The 23857-nt window shown below is 44.9% G+C and overlaps 1 pseudogene; it reads right to left on the bottom strand.

Annotated features, from left to right (window-relative positions):
* Positions 1–12998: 12998 nt before the first annotated feature.
* Positions 12999–23857, bottom strand: part of LOC125535200 — a 28932-nt pseudogene continuing 18073 nt past the window's right edge.

Below are 23857 nucleotides of genomic sequence, written 5' to 3'. Positions count from 1 at the left end.
GGGGGGGGGGGGGGTTTTTCCCATGACCGGGCAAGAAGGAAGGGATTTCCTTTTTAATTCTTGCTTGATTAGATTGATATATCTCCTCTTTTTATATAGAGAGGTTTACTTGACTCCCAAGTAAGGTTTACTTGACCCCTAAGCAAGCGACAATTCTCTAATTAACCCTAATGACTCTCAAGTAACACAGGTAGTAACATCACACATATTTAGATAAAAAAAATGATGTGGCAAGCAATAAATGAAAAAAGAGAGACATGTGGTAACATAGGTAGTTACTAGTAGTATGAGTAACATCACACGTATCAAGGCAAGATGCTATAGCCTAATAAATGAAGTGTTGCATGTTACCACACATATGTTACTCCTCACTATAGAGGTAGTAACATAGAGTAGTAACATGAGGCATGCTACTACTCTATGTTACTACCCATTGTGGCTAGTCTTACCCAGGGAGACAATTTTAGCAAACATTAGGGAAAAAATACAATACTGCTGCTGATTAACAGCCGGCTGCAACACACGTTCCTAAGCATGTTGTGAGAGAGTGAGGTGGGTCATGTATCTAAAAACTAGCACATATTTATATGCAACTATTATATCTGCCGGCTATAAGCTTGACTATAGATAATGTGGCAAGACCATATAGCCAGCAACTGGCTAAACTATTAACCATGCTCTTATCATGTATGTAGATCGGAATAGGCATATTATACTGCAATTCATGTGTGATATAACACCCATGATCAATCATGTAACAACAGACACAAAACTGGATTTGCAGCCACGGTTGGAAAAGCGCAACAAGACACGCATATGCGTGTTGGACAAACTTCCACTGCAAAATGAAAAAAAAGAATGGCAGTTTTTTCAGAAATGTATATACTCCAAGCAAAAGCAAAATGCTGAGACATTTCATATGAGAAGATTAAGCCATAAGAGACAACCATATGATTATTTCCAAAGATAAGTTATCATGCCCAGCAGCATACATCATTGTGATCGTATGCTTCAACATGAACTGTATCTTATACTAACGTCACATAATCTGGAGCCGTTATGCTAACATCAAGTGTGTTTATGCCTTTGTTGTCCATCAAAAGGGATAGAGCCGACGAATCTAGTTTCACTGTAACAAGTCACTTATGTGTACAAATCTGGAAATAAGTACATTAATAAAACTTCATAGAGATCTGTAACACCCGATATGCGACCATTGTTGAGGAAATCGTTAACTGGTAACTGCTCGGTTGGCTGGCGAGTAAGGGATTAATAGGCTAATCGGCAAGTTAATCGGCCATTTAATCAATTAATCGGATGATTTATCAGTTTATCGGCTACTTGATGACCCTACGAGTAGGGATTAATCGGCAAGTTAACTGGTTAATCGGATGAATTCTTGAACAGGGTATGCGACTATATTCCACATGTGTCGAGACACGACTTAGGGGCATAAGCGCATACTAGACCGTCGTAGGATGGTTATAGCTTCGCACATATCATTTACTGAAGATATGAGAGTACGAGATATAGGTTTACATTCACCACATGTCTACAACATGTAATTAAAACATTCATACATTCATCAAATGAAGACAGGGTCTGGCTACGGACGAAAACAAACGAGAAGAGACCACCCATGCTACAAATCCTGAGATCTATCCGACCAAGACACGACTAGTGGTCGTCCGGAAATGAGACGTACGTACGCCCACGATCCTCGGCATACTTCCACTGGAGCTCTGGGCGCTTCACCTGTGTTTGTCTCAGAGGTATCTGCAGCTGTGTTTATAGTAATCTGTGAGGCACAGGGACTCAACAATCTCATTACCCACAGTTTCAAAACTAACAAAGCTTATGGGAGTGGCATGGTTAAGTGGTGAGGGTGCAACAAACACTAAGCATGTATACGTGGCTAACTTACGAGTACAAGAATAAGACAAGTGAATACGCATGTCGGTCGAAAATTAACATGATCAAAGAGTGATCTTGGACTACTTATGTTTCAAACATAACTTCACCGTATTCTCTTCCCGAATTTTATCAAAAAGAGACGATCATGGTTACACACGCAGTTGGTGTATTTTAATTGGATTTAGTGTCAAGTTTTCTACAACCGGATATTATAAATCTCCAAGTCCCATAACCGCGAGCACGGCTCTCGAAAAGATTAAACCCTGCAGGGGTATCCCAACTTAGTCCATTATAAATTCTCATGGTCCGCGGAGGAAAAACCTTCATCTCGAGATAACCCGATCAAGCTCGAAGTCCCGGTGCACAAGACATTTCGAGAATGATAAAACAAAACCAGCAAGACCGTCCGATGTATCGAAAAATCCTGATAGGAGTCGCACGTATCTCGTTCTCAGGGGACACAGGATGGGCCATACGTCGGGTTAGCCGAGACACTGGTTGCCCAGGGGGCGCCGGACATCGCCTAGTTTGGACCAACACTCATGAGGAGCATTAGCGCGGGTTGTAGATTAAGACTCCTTGGGCTAATTACTCCCTATACAAATTTTAGTTGTTATTAGGCAAATGTTAAAACCAAAGTTGGGTCTTGCTGAAAGAGTTTTATTCAAAGTGAACTGTCAAGGGGGGCCCATAAACCCCGGACGTGTAAGGAACGTGAAAGTGCAACTAATCCCGGGTGGTTTTGATAATTCATAACAACATATATCTCTATGTCTATTCAAAATAAACATTTCAGAATGTTCAGTGATTGGCATGGCAAGGACTAGAGATATGTGGACCCCTCAAAATGCTAAGGAAATGGATTGGCAAAAAGCTAAAGACTCTTCATTTTGTTGAAGTGATCCAAGATCACATTGAGTCCATAGAAAAGTCAATACTATTAAAAGGGGTGAGGTGTTGCTTAATGATCTTGTTGCTCAAGTGCTTAATGATATTGCTCCAAAACCCTGCTACTTCTTGAACTTGCGTTGATTTTCCCTTAAAGAGGAAAGGGTGATGCAACAAAGTAGAGATAAGTATTTCCTTTATTTTTGAGAACCAAAGTATCAATCTAGTAGGAGATACACGGAAGTCTCCAATATATGCATCTACACAAACAATTAAACACTTGCACCCAACGCGATAAAGGGGTCGCTACTGCAGGATGCTACTAACGCGACACAACGATCAGAGACCCTTTGACAAAACTGTGTGCAATGCATTAATCGCAAACGGTGATGTAATAAAACCGTTAAAAAAGATGCAAAACGTTTGCGATAGCGGATACATCAAACACGGTTTAGATTTTAGTTGCGTGCGTGATGCTAGGCATACGGTTTATCCATACGAACTTCTTGCGATTAGACAGAACAACAGAAACGGGCAACCATATCAATGTGTGTGCGGTATACGACATGCAGTTCGCTCTGATGAAGTGTTTGCTATTAGGGAAAGAAACAAAATGGTCAGCCAGATCAAGATGTGTGTGATATACGGCATACGGTTCACTCGAATGAACTATTTTCGATAAGGGAAGAGAACATAAACGGTTCAACTTAACAAGATGTGTGTGATACGTGGCAAACAGGTCTGTAATCGGAAATGTGTTGAAAGACTGACAACAACACAGACGGTTCCTGTTAACAAGCCGCGTGTCTTATGAGCAAACGATTGCTGGTATACAATTGTCAGTGATTGATGAAATCATCACCGACGGGTTCCATCGTTTAGTCCGTGTGTGATGTGATTTGCTCTGTCTACAGAGTATCAATATATACACTTAAAAAGACAACATTGCATAACCAAATTAAGCATAAAATTACACAAGTGACTACACACATAACATTTCCACACATGCATACTAAACAAGGAGAAACGAGGATCTAATCATCTACTTGTTACGACGACACTTGCCATTGCTCTGCTTCCGTCTGGATCCCTGGCCGTTTTGGGGAAGGAGGAACTTCCTCATGTGAATGATCCGCATGTACATCTCGTAGCTCGTGTACGCCTCCTTGGCCGCGTACACGACGTGAGCTATGTCGAGTTTCTCCATCCAGGCCGAGTGCTAGGCACGCTTGTCCTTGTTGCAGAAATCCTTCATGTCTTTATAGTAGGGATCAATGATGGCCTCGGTGAGGTGAACCAGTGAGTCCTTCTCATGCTCGTTGCTACCCTAGATCTTGCATTGGCTCTGAATGTCGATAAGATTCTGGCGGGCGATGCCTGAATTCTTGAGCACCTTTACATCGTTGGTGATGTCCACCGTAGCGAACATGTAGTGGGGGATGTTGACAAACCTGGCGAAACGCTCGTAAGGCCTTGTGGCCAGGCAGTAGTGGTAGACGAGGACGTGATTACGCATGCATATCTAGGCGACGACGACCTTGGGACGAGACCCGACACGAGCGCGGGTGTACTCGAGGTCGAACCCGACCACCTTGTACTTCTCCTCAGTAAGCAACAACTCCATGATGTGGATGGAGTGCTCCACCCAGACCGGGTTGTTGGTGTACACCACCAAGAGCTCCATGAACCTTCTGTGGGTGTCCACCATGGCATGTATGGTGAACTGCTGCTCGTCATCGGCATCCGCTCGGAGCGCCATTGGAGCAGCGCAGGATACCCTCTAAGAATTTATCATGGTGGGTGTGCTTCTTGCAATGGTGGGGGCGATCGAAAGTTGAAGAGACACAAGAGTTAAATGGTCACTATAATAAATGGGGGTCGGCCGGCCTGTAATCGTCACGTCTTGTCACAGCATTCATAGCGGAGGATTCGAGTGCACGCTTGAGAACACCGCACGCTTTTCGTTTGACCACGCATGGGCTCGAAGAGGCGCCAAATGTGTCATTGGTGAGCTTGTTCCCGCGCAACCGCGCAGTTTACCGCGCAAGCTTCCCGCCCGGCTAGTTTGGTCATGCGTAGGCTAGAAGAGGGACAAATCGTGGTCATTTATTGTCAAAAAACTTTATAAAAACGAAGTGTGTGAAATGACTTCGGTCATAATACTACTGCAGGATGCTGCTAACGCGACACTACGGTCAGAGACACTTCGACGAAACTGTGTGCGATACAATAATCGCAAGCGATGATGTAAAAAACCGTCAAAAAAGGTGCAAAACTTTTGCGATGACGGATGCATCAAACACGGTTCAGATTTCGTTGCGTGTGCGATGTAGGGCATACGGTTCAGTTTAATGAACTGTTTACGATGAGGCAGAAGAACAGAAACGGCAGCCCGATGAAGGTGTGCGCGATATACGGCATACGCTTCACTCAGATGAACAATTTATGATTAGGCGGAACAAAAAAAATGTTCAGCCAAATCAAGATGTGTGCGATAGAGGGCAAAAAGTTCACTCGGATGAACTGTTTGCGTTGAGCCAAGATAATAGAAACCGTTTAATATAACAAGATGTGTGTGATACGCGGCAAAAAGGTCTGCAATAAAAAATGTGTGTGTAGACCAATAATAATACAGGCAATTGCTGCTAATAAGATGTGTGTGTTATGCATTGGAATTGCATACAGTAGGATGCAGGCAAGGAGGCTAAAAGGAATAATGTCAGAGTCGAAAGGGACGAAAAGGAGGGCTGTGAGACAGAGGACAGATGAGAAGAAATATAGTGTGCACGTAATAGTGGCGTCAATGTAGTAGGATCATCGAAACAAAAAACTTGCAACACCAACATCGTGTGGAACTGCATGATGAAGTTGTCGGTCAAAGGAAATTCCAAACGGTCGATCGTAGGCGACGAATCTGACAAAATTCGTCTGAAACAACTTCAAACATGAACACAAAATAAAACATTTACGGCCAACGAAACTACGAACTGATTGCCTGAATGGAACTGTAACATCGATGTGCATCTTTTTTGTGTGAAGCTTATCTCGAATCCAAGCACCATTGTGTAGATTAGAGAGAAGAAGGAAGAAAGGAGATTAGGCATGAGGTTAGTGGAGGAGGAAGAAGAAGCATGTAAAGAACTCGCATCCCTCACGTCTCCTCTCGTGCAAGGGGCTCACCCACATGCTCTCGTTGTGGCTCCGCTCGGCCTGACTCGCAAGAAACTGCAGATCTGAGCGTAGCTCACGGACCTGGCTCGGAGGCGCTTTAAACGTCGTTCGGTGCAGGGACAATAGGAGACGCGGGCAACCAAATAGGCCGGTTTCTTCCCCGCGGGCCTGGTTGGCCCAAATGCGGGCAACCAAACACGTCCTTGGGAAGATCCGATAAGTTACATTTTATCCTTTTGTTTTTCTTGATTCTTTTTTCCTTTTTCCCATTTTTTGTTTTTTGCCTTTTTTCTTACTTATATGATGAAATCATTTCAAATTCGTGGACTCTTTTCAAATCGATGATTTTTTTCATTTTTTGATGAACTTTTCTAAAATTTGATGAACTTTTATCAAATTCGATGAAATTTGAAAAATGTTCACATATTTGAATTTTTTTCATCGGATTCGAAAGAAGTTCCCAAAATTTGAAAATCAAGTCCTCGGATTTGAAAAAGTTTGAAAAAAATTCAACACATTTGAAAAAATTTCATCGATTTTGAAAAAAACTTCATCAAACTTGAAAAAAAAAATCATCAAATTAGGAAAAACTTCGTCCTATTTTGAAAAAATTAATCAATTTTGTGAAAAATTTCATAGATTTGTTTATAAAAAACGCAAAAGTTGGAAATCATCGATTTAAAAAAATAATTTTTTAAAAGAACAAAAAAAGAAAATCGAAATAAAAATCACCCTTGAAATGACCACGAACTGGGAAAAAAACCAGTTTGGGAAGAAGCTTCCCAGTTCCCAAAACCAGAGGATTCCCGCGACCGAAGAGAAGAAATAAAAAAACAAATTATGAATCGCTTGATGTTAGATGAGGTAGTGATTATCGTCATTGGAGATGAAGGAATTCATCGCCAGTTTGACTCCGGCAGCCGATTTTTTAATATATTTTTACAGAATAAACAAAACATAATGGGCTGGCCCAGCTCACCAGCGGGAGGGTGTGCATGCTCCATGCACCCGTTTGCGAACCGGCGTTTAAGAGTATCTCCAACAGACGCACAAAAACTGCTTCGCGTGCTAAAATTCAAATTTTTTGAACGCCAAACAACTCTAGCAGAAGCTATAAAATAGTGCATGCGCAAAAAGGATTGGACACGCGCTAAAAGACATTATCAGAAGCTGCAAAATTGGGGTACCGGATTGTGCGCGCTTCATAATTTGCACTAAGGTGTCTTTTTGGGCGTGTGTTTTTGAACATCTGCTAAATCAATATTTAATCCGACGCATTAAAAATGCTACAATGACGCACTACAACTATTTTAGCGCGTGAAACTTTTATGCGCCTGTTGAAGATCTGAAAGCAAAAGAAAGCAAAAACAGAGGAAGGCGCCGACAGATTGGAAGAGCGTGCTCCCAGCCACTCCACCTAACTAGCATTGTTTGTAGTGGAACAACCCACATCGAAAATAACTTAGCACAAGGTATGCTGTGTCAAACCGGAATTAGTTACTGTAGTGAACAACTTTTTGAACATACGATTACGCAAAAAAGTAATTCTGAAAACAAACAATTGAGAACTTTTTTTAAAAATCCTGAACAAATATGGAAGCGTGAACAATTTTTTAAAGCACAAACTTTTTTTGAATCTTGAGAACAAATTTTGAAATATAGAACAATTTTGAAAAATCCTGAACAAATTAGGAAGCGCGAACATTTTATGAAATCCGCTACATTTTCTGCATTTCGAAAGTTTTGAACTTTTTTGTGTAACGAGAACAATTTTTGAATTTTGAGAACATTTTTTCGATAACTGAACATTTTAGAAAAATACAATTTTTTTGAATATTTTGAATTTCTTTTGAAGAAAAAGAAAAGGAAAAATAAAGAAAACATAAATAATCAGGAACATTTTTCGAAAATGTGAACAAAATTTTGAAAATGTGAACACTATTTCAGAAATAATAACAAATTTTGACAAAAAGAACATTTTTGAAAATTCTGAACCATATATGATCTTTTTGAAAAGCTTAAAAAGAAAAAGGGAAAATATTTAAAAAGAAGAAGAAAGAACAGAATAGGACTGTGAAGAAAAAACAGAAAGAACTAGTAGAAGGAACAAAAGTTTTTTGGAATTTCCGCAAATTGGTTTTAAGTTTTGTCGTCTCTTTTAGTTTCTTTAAGTTTAGCATTATTTATTTTATGCATCCACGAGCCAGTCGGTGTGGCTACCGCGGCGTGTACCTCTACAGGAGGTTGTCGCTTCGATCCCTAGTGGGATCTTTTTTTGCGTTTTTTTAATCTCGCAAAGCGGCGACTATTTGCTGCAGTAAGCGGCGAATAGGGAATTCCATGATCCGAGCCCGAAATACTCCCTCCGTTTCAAATTACTCGTCGCAGAAATGGATATATCTAGCATTAAAATGCATCTAGATACATCTATTCCCATAACAAATAATTCGGAATGGAGGAAGTAGTAGATAGGATCCGCTTGCTTCCTCAGCTCGACTGGTTTCGTTTCGTTCGTTAATGGGCTGGGGCCGAGAAAAAATCTTAATGGACAACCCACAAGGACCACCGGTTACCGGGAACTTGCTAGGGTTTCGTCCATTTATTATAATTATAAGCCAACGATCCCTTCGCTACTTTGGACGTGTTCGGTAGCCCTCCAACTCCATACCCCGTCAACTCCGGGTGTGGAGCTGCCCCGAACGGTCTAACTCTTGGTTTTGAAGAAGAGAAGCCAGCTAAACTTGTAGTGTAAAATCTGAGGAGTCGTGGAGTTGGGAAACCCGAGCTCCTTGAAAACTTGGAAGCGGGAGTTAAGAAAAATTACTGCCTCCTGCCACCGCCAAGTAACCCGTACCGTTTCGATCCCTCGTCTCCATTCCCCTCCACTAGTGCACCTCGTCCGCCCGTGGCCGCCCCCACAACCGCCACTCGCCTTCCCCCGCCGTGATTGAACTGGCACGTGGGGATACAGAGCGCAGTCTTCCGCCGTCCAGCCACTCCACCTTGAGCAAGATCGCCACCGCCCATCGTTCACCTCCTCCGCCTCGAGCTCGAGCCAGAGATGCTCCTCCTTCCCTCGGCCCGTCGACGCCTACCAGATGCTCCTCCTTCCCTCGGCCCGTCGACGCCTACCAGTTGTGCCTCCTCGGTGAAACAACATGCTGCCTGGACCGCCGGACGAGTGGCCGCTGGAACGCCGGGGCCAGAGCGCCGCACTGACCATCTCTTCTGCGCGAGGAGGGAATTGTAATCTCATTTTGATTCCTAGAGGGGTTTCTGATAATGTTCTGGTTATTTTTTTTATAATTTTTTGAGTAATAGTTATTTATTTTCTATTGGTACAGACAATACCAACTCATCCCGACCGGGCCTAGTCCAGGCCTCCGTTCTCAGCTTGAAAGTCCAGGGCTAGTCGAGCCACATTCTAGCCTAATGGGCTAGAATGTACTCCCGAACGTATCCTGACTCCAGAATTTTAAACGAGAATCTAGGCTGAGGAGTTGAGGATTTTAGGTCTGTCTCCCACCGCCGCCGCCCGCCTCCTACCATTGTCTCCCAACACAATCAATTGCTAAAACCGCTCCGTTGGTGAGTCGCCCTCGATTCAGATCTGGATACTTGGATTTGTCGGGTTGATTTGCTGTATGATGTTGGTTGTGCTTGATTGATTTACATCTGATTACAGGGATCAAGGGCCAACGGCAACGCCGAATCTAAGGAATCAGATGTACGAGTACGAGTAATAATCCAGGAAAAAAGTCAGACCATGTCCGCCCGGTTACAAGAAGGCGACGAGCAAAGGGGCACAAGGATGCCAAAGCGTGGCCGTGAGCGACTTTACCTTGTCTTTGATGACTGGTGCCATGGATACAGCATCCGCATGGTAAACTTGTTGAAGCATACTGCTGGCTCAGGCCATCCAGCCCCGGTGCATTTTTCCCAGCCTTTCTGCCGCATAATGGCGCCTCTCGTGTCGTACTTCACGTCAGCCTTTGGCGCCAAGATTTTGGCGGTGTTTTCCAGAGATCCCGAAGCTGACTCTGAGAGCTACTTCCCAATGTTGGACGTTCGCTCGCAGTGCGTCACCTTTGCCCCTGGGCAGTTATGTCCTATTCCTCCCATATACTACCTCCCTGTCGGCAACGAGTTATTCTGTCTGAGCTTCTGCTCCTTCGAGATGCTCTGCTCGGAGGTGCTCTCCCCCCGGTTGCAGGATCAGTCTTGCAGCATGGGTTGGTCATGGAAACAGCTCTCTGAGAAACCGCCATTCTATGTTGATCACGTCACCTCCTACTCTTTGCATCCTGAGGAACGGACCTTCCTCTTCAGCACCAAGACTGGCGCAGCCGAGGCCACCTACACCTTTGACACCCAGAAACGTTCATGGAAACTCCTTGGCAATTGGAAGCTGCCCTTTGCTGGCTGCGCTCACTTTGACCCGGGCCTCAACTGCTTTGTCGGGCTCTCCAAAGAACCGGACACCCTTGGCCAAATTTACAGCTGCCAAGTGCCCATCTATGACACTGATGATGGTCTGTGCCCTCCCCCTGTAGTGAAGCTCTGCAAGGAGAATCTGTTAAGTGAGCGCCCAGGTGATATGCATGTTGGTGCTACCCTTGTCTACATGGGAGGCAAGAGCGAATTCTGCCTCGTACAGTGTGTCAGCCCTGATCAGGACCGAATGGATGAGGACGACGTTGCTCATGGTGCGCAGCTACCCGGTCGTCGTCGCTTCTATCGTCTCACCACATTCTCTCTCAGCTTCAACAAGGATAAAGAACTGACAACTGGCAATACCCGTCGGCTGCAGTACTACAAAGTGCCTAAAGAAGCCACGAAGCCGTTCCTTCAAGATCCGGTGGCATTTTGGATGTAGAATGCTCAATTGTGTCATGAGTCACTTCCTATGTTTATATTTTCACTGAATTACTATAACTCTATTGCCTTGTATTACTATGTTTTAATAATGTGTGCACGTCTGATTTGGTAAGTGTATTCCCTTTTGTTTGCAACAAGAAATAAGATTATGAAATGACACCTTTCGTTTTCCTGTAAGTGGCTTCAGTTGCAAACGTTTAATCTGTTTTTGTTGCACCGTCATTCAGCCTGTCACCTGACCCTGGCATAGATATGCATTTAATCTGTTTTTGTTGTACCGTCATTTATCCTGCCACCTGACCCTGGCATAGAAATGCATTTAATCTGTTTTTGTTGCACCGTCATTTTACTATCTGATCTAGTGGTGGGAGATTATTTTTTTTTGAGTCCATTCTGTGGTGGGAGATGTTTACCGTTGTAGGAAGGGCAGGCGGCCCAAAATCATACCGGCCATTGGAACTTTCGGAGTTGGTGTGCAGATGTGACCTGGATAGGATAACGATGCCCATTCGCTTTCATTTCTCTCTTCGATACACCATAAGGAACTAATTAGCAAAGGGCAATAAAAACAACAACAGTGGAAAAACACAGTGCTTTAGTCTACTTAGTCCTGGGAGACATCACTAGTTGATCCATGAAAGGTTTTCAAGAGATGAAAAGTCACAGCAGCTCTTCTTCGACAGTGGCGTCATACAAGATACAGCTGTCCAGAAACAAGTAATATGATCAAACAGCAACGTTTCTTGCTTTGAGAAGAAAAAGTAACGATGGGAAGTACGTATGTCAGACCGGGCATACCTGAACCATCAGCGTGCATCGCCGCCATGGGCATAAAAGTCAGTAAGTTAGCAGCCTCTTCTCCCACCGATTCCTGGAAATAGATAGAATGGATATAACAAAAGCTGTAATAGTAGACCAACTTGTTGTCCTCTGCACATACTTCAGACAGCAGCAACAATCAGATAGATAGGGCATCCACTAACTGATGTAGACATGCAGTGACACACTCTTTTGCCTAGGCTCAACAATTCCACTGATTGATTATCCTTGTGCATGTATTCGTACCTTGAATCAGAAGAGAAATCTGAATGCTTTACGTAATCCACTTTATTCTTTCTGCTTTTGGAACTATTTGATGGAAACATTGTCGCTACTGTATGATAGCAACCGGTGAAGAGATTTAAGCATGAGCATGCTTTGGAGTAGTATGCTAAACCCTGAGAGACTACTACATTTAGATGCCTGGCCTATGTGTCACCTGATCTACTTGCCGCGTCTGTGGTGAACAAGCTTCAGAATCATGGTAAAACTGATGTTTTAAAGGATCATTTGTTACTTCCGATAGTTACCGGAAGGGCTGCTGACTTTTCCCTCAAAATCCAATATGCATAGCTCCATATTTTCTTTGCAAACATCAACATCTGGAGTTCTGGACGTCAAACTTGGACTGGAGTGTTGCTGTTTCTTCCGAATACTATAAGAAAAAAAAAACACTTTGGGTGTCACATAAAAGAACTTCAGACTAGTAGATTGGGAATTGCAATTGCCCGCGGCACAAGTACAGAAGTAAGAAGTCTGTTTGCGCTGGAATTCTGGAAATCACCTGAGTTGAAAAGTATCATTTTGTTTCTGATTTATCATGCCAACAGCTGTACATTACAGTAATAGAGTACTTGGTGAAGTCATGAAAACAATCCTGGTAATTACCAAAGAAAATCTGCATTAGAACAGATTAGGTTGCTAACGGAGCAAAAAGGATTCAAGGGTACTCAGCAATCCAGGAAAAATATGCCCCGCAACAAAACAGGACTGCATAATGAAGACATTCAGCATGTCATATAAAGCCTGATTGCAGTCAAAGAAAATGATGTGCGAAGTTCTAACATTAAATAAATTAGCACAGTCTCTGTTTATTCAGTTATAATTACATAATAACTAGTAGCAAAAAGGTGCATAAGACTGTAGGCAAAATGCAGTAATGCACTAATGACTACAGAAGAAGTACAATGCACTAACTATTATCCAATTCACCTTTTACTCGCCTGTATCCACAGATATGGAATTGTTTCCTATGAAGAAAATCTTCTAAGAGCTTGCTGAAGACAGTAGATGTTTCTCTGACATGACATACTCTCCCCCAAGCTCAACATTATCTGCTCAAATACAGTTCATGCCTCTCTTATGAATCCGTGTCTACTCTAGAAGTCAATAGATGCGCTCCCCAGAAACTTGCTCATGTCAAGTCCATGTCTTAAGGAGAAGCCATGGACCTCTTTTGCATGCCTGAATAATTTTAGGCCAGAAAGACTCGGAAGTATACTTGTCATGGTATTAGAGTTTGGTTTTAACCTTGAAGCAACCATTTCAGTAAACAAACTGACACTCACATGATACATTCCGTTCTTCGAATACCCCAAGAGACAACATCCTTGAAATCGACGGAATGGAACAGATGATTAGCCATCTCCAGACAGCCACACTTGCAGTACATATCAACGAGAGCATTGGAAACACAGTTATCATCAGCAACTCCACATCTTACGTACTGCGCATCCATGCAACGCCGTTCCAGCTCGTAATTAACTCTTTCACCCTGCCAAATGCTAGGATGACAGTGGCGATGATCACCGAATCAGCCAAGAATCCTTCCCATCTCATCCCCTCGAACAAACTCATCGCATCGAGCCAATCTCCTGCATGCACGGCTCCTCCGATCATAGCGGTCCACGCTGCCACATCCCTTTCCTGCATGCTCTCGAACACACTCCTCGCCTCGCCCAAGCACCCACACTTGGCAAACATGTCCACGAGCGTGCACTGCACAAACACATTGGGCGTCGCATAGCCACGGCACGGGCAACGCCTGCCTGCACTCCACAGTCCACATGCTCTCTTATCATCCGGCCCTGCTCAACCGCTCGGAGTCTGAGCGCGGCACACGCCTTGATGCCGGGTGGGTACGTGAAACCATCCGCCGCAGCCGAATCATCTTTGACCATCGCCCCGCACGTCTCCAGCGCCTCGGAGAACCGGCCTGGGTAGACGAGGCCCTTGATCACGGCGTTCCACGCGAAGGAGTTCCTCCTGGGCATTCCATCGAGCACGCCTGCGTGTGCTCGATCTGCCCGAGCCTAGTATACACGTGCACCAGCTGAGCGGAGAGGACCGCGCCGTGGCGGTGGCCGCCGACGAGCACAGCGGCGTGCAGCCGGAGGAGCAGCGACGCGTGTGAGACGGGCGAGGCGTCTGCGTGAGAGCCGCGGCGATGTGCGGCGGAAGGGGAAGCGGGAGCCTTAGCTGGCAAAGGAGGAGGAGGGAACCGTGGCCTCGGTTTGAGACCGTGCGTGACGGCGAGAAGAGCATCGACGGGAGCCTCCGGCACCGCGTGGTCTCAGCCCAGAAGCAAGTCGCTCCAAAAGTTTCAACCCAAGTTTCAATCAAGCGCGGAGCCTCATTACCTGACGAGAAAAAATCACTCATGCTCTTTTGGTACCTAATTTTAATGTACCCCAAATACGGTCCCTCAACTGGATTCACATACAATACAAAACATGGTTCTGTGTATGTATTTTGTTGAACTGGCATGACTGACGATAACTGTGTGGAGAGCGTGGCATCATATTTTGCAAAAGAATCTCTGCATGCAAGGGCCCACCTGTCAATACGCCACATAGTTGCTAGTCATAGTTTAGGCGTTTCTATTTTATATACTTTGTCAGAGACATCCTGGCTCTTTCGCCACATTTAGAAAATCAAATGCATAATAATATCTGAAAAAACTTCTCCATCTTATCTGTTGTCTCCTGGAAGCTACCATAATGCTTAATTGAGTTTTCAGCCATTTTGAAATGTGTAGAAGGTTTCTCTCTTCGATATCGCTCATCTGTAATAACAACAGTGATCATAACTAATTTTGAATCAAGAACAAATGTGGATAAGATACCAGCTTATTGCATCCATTGGAATACAAATCAATCAAATAGAAAACTATAAGAACCAACTTTCTTTCAAGCCATGAAACATTTGGGAGTGAGACATGAGTAACATACCGATCAAAATTATGCCTCCGTAGTCAAATTTATGCCGAATACATCGACCTAGAAAACTAGTTATAGTAATTAGCCATTTTAAACATCTTAATTACAACAAATGATCTTCAACAAATAAAGTATCATACCTGCAGCTTGATTGAGAGCACGAAATGCTTGGTGAGAGTACCATTCACTCCCACTCAAAAGATTTTTGATGATTTATAGGAATCGTTATATTTCTTTCTCAGCTTTCTTGGACATCATTTCTGATCCATGAATTAACGTCAGATATAAACACAACAAAAGGAACTGCACGTATTTCTGGAAGAAGAAAAAAGGTGCTTACATACGGAGTATTTGGGAGCGGAATGACAACAATGACCTAATGTCTTTTTTTAGTAGAAAAAATCCCATTAACCAACTGGTGCAGCAACGTGGCTAATGACCAAATATCTTAGTCAAGATAAATTGCTGGGTATCAAAAGCATACAGTTGCATGCAGCCACAGCATGTCACCTAGGGTTCTCCTATCCTCCGGCGGGCCGCCGCCGCCGAGAGTTTCCCACCGCGGTTGAAGAGCGCCGCCAGGCGCGCCTTGTTCCTTGACCGGCCTTCCACGGGGCGGATCAAGTTCTCTTCTGTTTCAACGCAGACAAACCCTAGAGGTGATGTGAGAGACCGATTGTAAGTCATGGAGACACAGGACGATGCAAGCAGATCGAGGGGCAAGAGCTCGGAAGATCCTAGCAGACTCGTGGAGAGGCTACACCTTGAAGAGGATGAGCTTGATAACCTGGTTTGGGAAGAAGTTGAGGAACCGGAAGAAAAGCCCAAGTGGTTGGTGTTGACTAGGGTTTTGACAGAGAAATCTTTTGGCCAAGGGGCCTTGATAGCAGATATGAAGGCGACATGGAATCCCGCCAGAGAGGTTGTGTGGTGCAGAATTGACCCAAATTTGTTCTCTGTTCAGTTCAATTGTTTGGCCGACTGGAACAAAGCAATCCATCAAGGTCCCTGTGACTTTAAAGGAATGGCGCTGATAATAGCAGAATATGATGGGTTCAAGAACCCTAAAACGGTGAAACTTGACAAGGTCGAGACATGGTGTCAGATCCATAAGCTCCGTCACATGGTTCTAAAAAGGGAGCAATTTGTCAAAAACATGGCAGCAAGAGCTGGGCAGGTGACAGAATGACAGTTCTTCAGATCGTTCTTCCAAATGGATTTGTTGGTGAGCTCATCAGAGCTAGAGTTAAGCTAGATGTCAATAAGAAATTGACCAGATTTATCGGTATCACAAAGGCAGGAGAGACTAAATTTTATCAAGTAAAGTTTGAAAAGTTGTCGGTATTTTGCTACATGTGTGGCTTGTTGGGTCACCGGCATGAAGAGTGCGGCACCGGGGAACACGATGCCGAGAAGATGGAATGGGGACCTTTTATTATGGCCCAAAAGAGAGGACGTGGTGGAAGAGGACGCGGTTCAGGTGGCGGCAATGACCGGGGGTGGCCGAGGTGATTTTGATGCAGATCCTAGCGGTAACTTTGGTAGAGGGCGAGGAGCCGATAGAGCGGGTACACAATATGAAAAGTGGACATACAATGCAGCTTTTAATCCAGAGGGGGATCCAGAGACAGTTGTGTTGGGGAACGTTGCATGGAAAACAAAAAAATTCTACGCACATGCAAGATCTATCCATGGAGATGCATAGCAATGTCAGGGGAGAGTTTGTCTACGTAACCTCGTAGATCGTAAGTGGAAGCATTTGACAACGCGGTTGATGTAGTCGACCTTTCTTCGTGATCCAACCGATCGAGTACCGAATGAACGACACCTCCGCGTTTAGCACACGTTCAGCTCGGTGCCGTCCTCCGCCTTCTTGATCCAGCAAGACGACGAGGTAGTGGATGAGTTCCGGCAGCACGACGGCATGGTGACGGTGATGGTGAAGTGATCTCCATGGGGCTTCGCCTAAGCACTATGAAAATATGACCGAGGTTGTAAACGGTGGAGGGGGGCGCCGCACATGGCTAAGGGATTGTTGTGCTTCTGCTATGCGCTCCCCTCCCACATATATATAGTGAAGAAAATATGCCCTAGAGGCAACAGTAAAGTTATTGTTTTATATTTCCTTATTCATGATAAATGTTTATTATTCATGCTAGAATTGTATTGATCGGAAACCTAAATGCATGTGTGAATACATAGACAAACACTGTGTCCCTAGTGAGCCTCTACTTGACAAGCTCGTTGATCAAAGATGGTTAAGGTTTCCTAACCATGGACATGAGTTGTCATTTGATAATGGTATCACATCATTAGGATAATGATATGATGGACAAGACCCATCCGTTAACTTAGCAAATTGATCCTTTAGTTTTATTGCTAATGCTTTTTTCATGTCAAATACATATTCCTTCGACTATGAGATTATGCAACTCCCGAATACCGGAGGAATGCCTTGTGTGCTATCAAATGTCACAACGTAACTGGGTGATTATAAAGATTCTCTACATGTATCTCCAAAGGTGTTTGTTGAGTTGGCATAGATCGAGATTAGGATTTGTCACTCCGAGTATCGGAGAGGTATCTCTGGGCCCTCTTGGTAATACACATCATATGAAGCCTTGCAAGAAAGTGACTAAAGATTTAGTTGCAGGATGATGTATTACGGAAGGAGTAAAGAGACTTGCCGGTAACGAGATTGAACTAGGTATGAAGATACCGACGATCGAATCTCGGGCAAGTAACATACCGATGGACAAAGGGAATTACGTATGTTGTCATAACGGTTCGACCGATAAAGATCTTGGTAGAATATGTAGGAGCCAATATGGACATCCAGGTTCCGCTATTGGTTATTAACCGGAGAGGTGTGTCGGTCATGTCTACATAGTTCTCGAACCCGTAGGGTCCGCACGCTTAACGTTCGACGACAATATTATATTATATGAGTTATGTGATTTGGTGACGAACATGACAAGGAGTCTCGAAATGGTCGAGACGTAAAGATTGATATATATGATGATGGTATTTGGACACCGGAAGCATTCCGGAAGGTATCGGGTATTTATCGGAGTACCGAAGGGATTACCGGACAACCCCGGGGGAATATATGGGCCATATGGGCCATGAGTGGGGAGCACACCAGCCCACAAAGGGTGGCGCCCCCCACTATGATAGGAGGCCGATTGGGAGAAGGAAAAGAGGGGTTTCGCCCTCTTCCTTCTCTCTTCCCCGTTCCCTTTTCTCTCCAGTGTTTTATGGAAGGGGGGCGCCACTTGGGGAAACCCCAAGTAGGATTCGGATCCTACTTGGGGCGCACACTGGCTGCCTCCTCTCTCCCTCCCACCTATATATATGTGAGGGGGGCGCCCCTAGCACAGCCCAGACAATTGCCTAGCCATGTGCGGTGCCCCCCTCCACCGTTTACTACCTTGGTCATATTTTCGTAGTGCTTAGACGAAGCCCTGCGGAGATTACTTCACCATCACCGTCGCCATGCCGTCGTGCTGACGGAACTCATCTACTACCTCGACATCTTGCTGGATCAAGAAGGCGAGAGATGTCATCGAGCTGAACGTGTGTAGAACTCGGACGTGCCGTACGTTCGGTACTCGATCGGTGGAGCGCGAAGAAAGTTCGACTACATCAACCGCGTTGTGAAACGCTTCCACTTACGGTCTACGAGGGTATGTAGACATGCTCTCCCCCTAGTTGATATGCATCTCCATGGATAGATCATTGCGTGTGCGTAGAATTTTTTTGTTTTCCATGCAACGATTCCCAACAGTGGCATCATGAGCCAGGTCTATGTGTAGATAATATGCACAAGTAGAGCAGAAAGAGTTGTGGGCAGTGATAGTCATACTTCTTACCACCAACGTCTTATTTTGATTCCGCAGTATTGTGGGATGAAGCGGCCCGGACCAACCTTACATGTCCACGTACATGAGACCGGTTCCACCGACAGACATGCAACTAGTTTTGCATAAAGGTGGCTAGCAGGTGTCTGTTTCTCCTACTTTAGTTGAATTGAATTTGACTACGGTCGGTCCTTGAAGAAGGTTAAAACAACAAACTTGACAAAACACCGTTGCGGTTTTGTGCGTAGGTAAGAACGGTTATTGCTAGAAGCCCATATCAACCACGTAAAACTTGCAACAACAAAGTAGAGAACGTCTAACTTGTTTTTGCAGGGTATGTTGTGATGTGATATGGTCAAGACATGATGTGATGTGATATACGTTGTTGTATGAGATGATCATGTTTTGTAAAAGTTATCGGCAACCAGCAGGAGCCTTATGGTTGTCTCTTTATTGTATGAAATGCATACGCCATGTAATTGCTTTACTTTATCACTATGCATTAGCGATAGTTGTAGAAGCAATAGTTGGCGAGACGACCACGACGCAACGATGGAGATCAAGGTGTCAAGTCGGTGACTACGGAGATCATGATGATGCTCTGGCGATGGAGATCAAAAGCACAAGATGATGATGGCCATATCATGTCACATATTTTGATTGCATGTGATGTTTATCGTTATGCACCTTATTTTGCTTAGTAGTAGCATTATAAGATGATCCCTTATCTAAATTTCAAGGTATAAGTGTTCTCTCTGAGTATGCACCGTTGCGACAGTTCGTTGCGTTGAGACACCACGTGATGATCTGGTGTGATAGACTCTACGTTCACATACAATGGGTGCAAGACAGTTTTACACATGTGGAATACTCGGGTTAAACTTGACGAGCCTAGCATGTACAGACATGGCCTCGGAACACTGGAGACCGAAAGTTCTAACGTGAATCGTATAGTAGATATGATCAACATAGAGATGTTCACCATTGATGACTACCCCATCTCACGTGATGATCGGACATGGGTTAGTTGATTTGGATCACTATCATTTAGATGACTTGAGGGATGTCTATCTAAGTGGGAGTTCTTAAGTAATTTGATTAATTGAACTTAAATTATCATGAACTTAGTCCTAATAGTATTTGCATATCTATGTTGTAGATCAATGGGCCGTGCTACCGTTCCCCTAAATTTTAATGCGTTCCTAGAGAAAGCTAAGTAGAAATATAATGTAGCAACTACATGGACTGGGTCCGTAACTTGAGGATTATCCTCATTGCTGCACAGAAGAATTATGTCCTTAATGCACCGCTAGGTGAAAGGCCTGCTGTAGGGGCAGATGCAAATGTTTTGAACGTCTGGCAAGCTCAATCTGATGACTACTCAATAGTATAGTGTGCCATGCTTTACGGCTTAGAATCGAAACTTCAAAGATGTTTTGAATGTCATGGAGTATATGAGATGTTCCAGGAGTTGAAGTTAATATTTCAAGCAAATGCCCGAGTTGAGACATATGAAGTCTCCAACAAGTTCTATAGCTGCAAGATGGAGGAGAACAGTTCTGCCAGTGAACACATACTCAAAATGTCTGGGTATCATAATCACTTGACTCAGTTGGGAGTTAATCTTCCAGATGATAGTGTTATTGAAAGAGTTCTTCAATCACTACCACCAAGCTACAAAGGCTTCATGATGAACTATAACATGCAAGGGATGGAGAAGACAATTCCCGAGCTCTTCGCAATGCTCAAAGCTGCGGAGGTAGATATGAAGAAGGAGCATCAAGTGTTGATGGTTAAAAAGACCACTAGTTTCAAGAAAAATGGCAAGGGAAAGAAGGGGAACTTCAAGAAGAATGGCAAGCAAGTTGCCACTCCCAGGAAGAAGCCCAAAGCTGGACCCAAGACTGAAACTGAGTGCTTATACTGCAAAGGGACTGGTCACTTGAAGCGGAACTGCCCCAAGTATTTGGCTGATAAGAAGGATGGCAAAGTGAACAAAGGTATATTTGATATACATGTTATTGATGTGTACCTTACTAATACTCGTAGTAGAACCTGGGTATTTGATACTGGTTTGGTTGCTCATATTTGTAACTCGAAACAGGAGCTACGGATTAAACGAAGATTCGGATTAAACGAAGATTGGCTAAGGATGAGGTGACGATGCACGTCGGAAATGGTTCCAAGGTCGATGTGATCGCCGTCGGCACGCTACCTCTACATCTACCTTCGGGATTAGATTTATATCTAAATAATTGTTATTTGGTGCCAACGTTGAGCATGAACATTATATCTGGATCTTATTTAGTGCGAGACGGTTATTCATTTAAATCATAGAATAATGGTTGTTCTATTTATATGAGTAATATCTTTTATGGTCATGCACCCTTGAAGAAAGGTCTATTTCTGTTGAATCTCGATTGTGGTGATACACATATTCATAATATTGATGCCAAAAGATGCAAAGTTCACAATGATAGTGCAACATATTTTATTTTCATCAAGATAACAGGATATATCTTCTTTTCATCAAGATAAGCATATTTCAAAGTATCAGGTTATTGTTTAAGCTCAAACACGGGATCACACTTGGGTGGAGGAGGATCACTGCTACCTCTTGAGCATGCGCTGGTTTTCCCTTGAAGAGGAAAGGTGATGCCGCAAAGTAGCGTAAGTATTTCCCTTAGTTTTTGAGAACCAGGGTATCAATCCAATAGGAGACTACACGCAAGTCACCTAGTACCTGCACAAACAATCAAGAACCTCGCAACCAACGCGATAAAAGGGTTGTCAATCCCTTCACGGTCACTTACGAAAGTGAGATCTGATAAAGATAATAAGATAAATGCTGGGGATATTACTATCAGTTGAGACCCGCCCAGGAGGGGCCGGGTCAGCCCCAATGGCGGGTCACGCAAGAAGCCCAGTAAACATTCAAGATTGTAGTTTATTAAGTCTTATAGAAGGCCCAAAGGCCTGAAGGCGGTTTAAGGCCTGATATTATGAATCGCCATAGGTAAGGAAAGATTTGTAAAGAAAGGCATGTAAAGGAGGTCACCGAGCCGGACACAATTATGAGCCGTCCGGGACTCTGTAGGCCACTAGGCGTCAACCCATGTATATAAGGGGACGACTCGGTGGCGGCTTAGGGCAAGATACAACAAATCGATAACCAAGCCGGCGAGTTGAGCCTCTTGGAGATCGAAACCCCAGCAATACCAATCCCAACTAGACGTAGGCTTTTACCTTCATCGTAAGGGGCCGAACTAGTATAAAAGCTCTCCTATGTCCTTTGTCCCGATTAACCCCTTTAAGCTTCCTAGTGCGATGGCCCTACGACTAAGTCCTTGCTCTAGGACATCTGCCGTGACAATTCCACGACAGTTGGCGCCCACCGTGGGGCCAGCACACGGTGGATTTAAGTTCTTGAAGGGCAACTTCAAAGGGCTCAAGGGATACGCTGTGGGCCGGATGACCAAGAGTCGTCGCGGCAGGCTCTACATCGACGACGAAGGCTGGGGCCCCGAGGCCGGCTCAATTGAGTACGGGTGCCGGGTCCCCTTCGGTGGAATTCACGTCTTCATCGGCCGGATCGGCGAGTCAGGCCCTAAGCCGGACGTCCACACCAACCTCATCGAAACGGCTCAGCGCGTGAAGACCACCCGTGTTTAATCTGTCGTGAAGCATGCCTTCGTAGGTTGCGTCCACGGCGGTGAATACTCTGAAGGATCGGTGGAGGGCGGTGAGACGGCCATCTGTTCTGACACTGCATCATCAACGGGCGAGATGGACTCTTTGTACCAGCTGCAAGACGACATGCTCGGGGGCTGTTCCGATGGCAGCAGTATTCCGGACCCTCTTGAGCCGCCGAATTGGGCCGGAGTCTTCATGACAGGGACGCAGCCCGGGCAGAACTCTACAGCAGCGGCACCAACAGGTACCGGGTCGGCTGCTGCCGGGTCAGGAGACCCCGCGCGCCCCCGGCTCAGATTCTAATGGACCTCATGGATAAACTGACGATTCTGTTGATAGCCGTGGTAGAGCCGGTAGATAAAGCCCAGCATGACGCAGAGGTGGCACGCATACATGAAGAGATGGTGCAAGCTAAGGAAAATCTAGCCGCAGAGGAAGCCAGGATGGCAGCAGAGCGGGCAGCTTTGGATGTTCGTGCTCAACAGCTTCAAGCGGAGACTTTTCGGCTCTCGGTGGATCTTAACGCGTCAAACGAGGTCATGAGGAGGAGGAATCAGAAAACTCAGTCACGTCTACCTCTAACGCTTGATCCTAGGAACCTATTCCATACACCCGGGGCTAGGGGAAGCAACCCGCCGGAGGCAAACCGGATCACGACACCCGGCGCACCGGTTCAGCCGCGTGCCATGGAACCACCTCGTATAATTACCGCTCCACCTCATTACGTGCCAACGCCGCCGGGTGACTTCTCCAACCCGGAAAACCTCATCGCAGCGTCGGCTCGTTTGGCGGCTCTCCCGATGGAAGGCGACTCACCGGCGGCAATTGAAACACGGAGGGTAAGAGAACTTCTTCAAACGGCTCTGGCGCAGCAGGATGCATACTCCTACAGTCGAGATAGGATCCATTCAACTCCTCGCCCAAGCCGGAGCCCGAGTTACAGTAGGCATATGGAGTCCGCAGATATGTCAAGCAATGCTCAATGCCACAACCGGCCATACAGGCATGAGCCGGTGCCGGCTGGAGCCCTTAACTTGGCGGATCAGGAGAGGATTCGTCAAGAGGCGGAACGAGCAGCTCAAATGGCAGCAGATCAGGCGGCTCATCAAACCTTTCTGGCTTATCCAGCAACCTCGATTGAGGCAGGAGTGGCCACAAGAACCGGAGGCGTGCCTTGCTTGGTGCCGGCCATACGCAATGAGCGTTTGCCAAAGGACTTCAAGGGGCCTCGTAAAGTGCCTAATTACACAGCTAACCTACAGCCGGGGGCTTGGATTGAGAGTTACGAGATGGCCATGGAGTTATTGGAGGTCAGCGATGCTGTAATGGCCAAGTATTTCACCATGATGTTAGATGGAACAACTCGTACTTGGTTGAAGGGATTGCCACCCAATTCTATCGGCTCATGGGCGGAGT

This window comes from Triticum urartu, chromosome 2 (genome assembly GCF_003073215.2).
Source record: "Triticum urartu cultivar G1812 chromosome 2, Tu2.1, whole genome shotgun sequence".
NCBI classification, from domain to species: Eukaryota; Viridiplantae; Streptophyta; class Magnoliopsida; order Poales; family Poaceae; genus Triticum; species Triticum urartu.
Note: the sequence above shows the minus strand (reverse complement) of the source record. Positions and strands in the feature narration are given on the sequence as shown.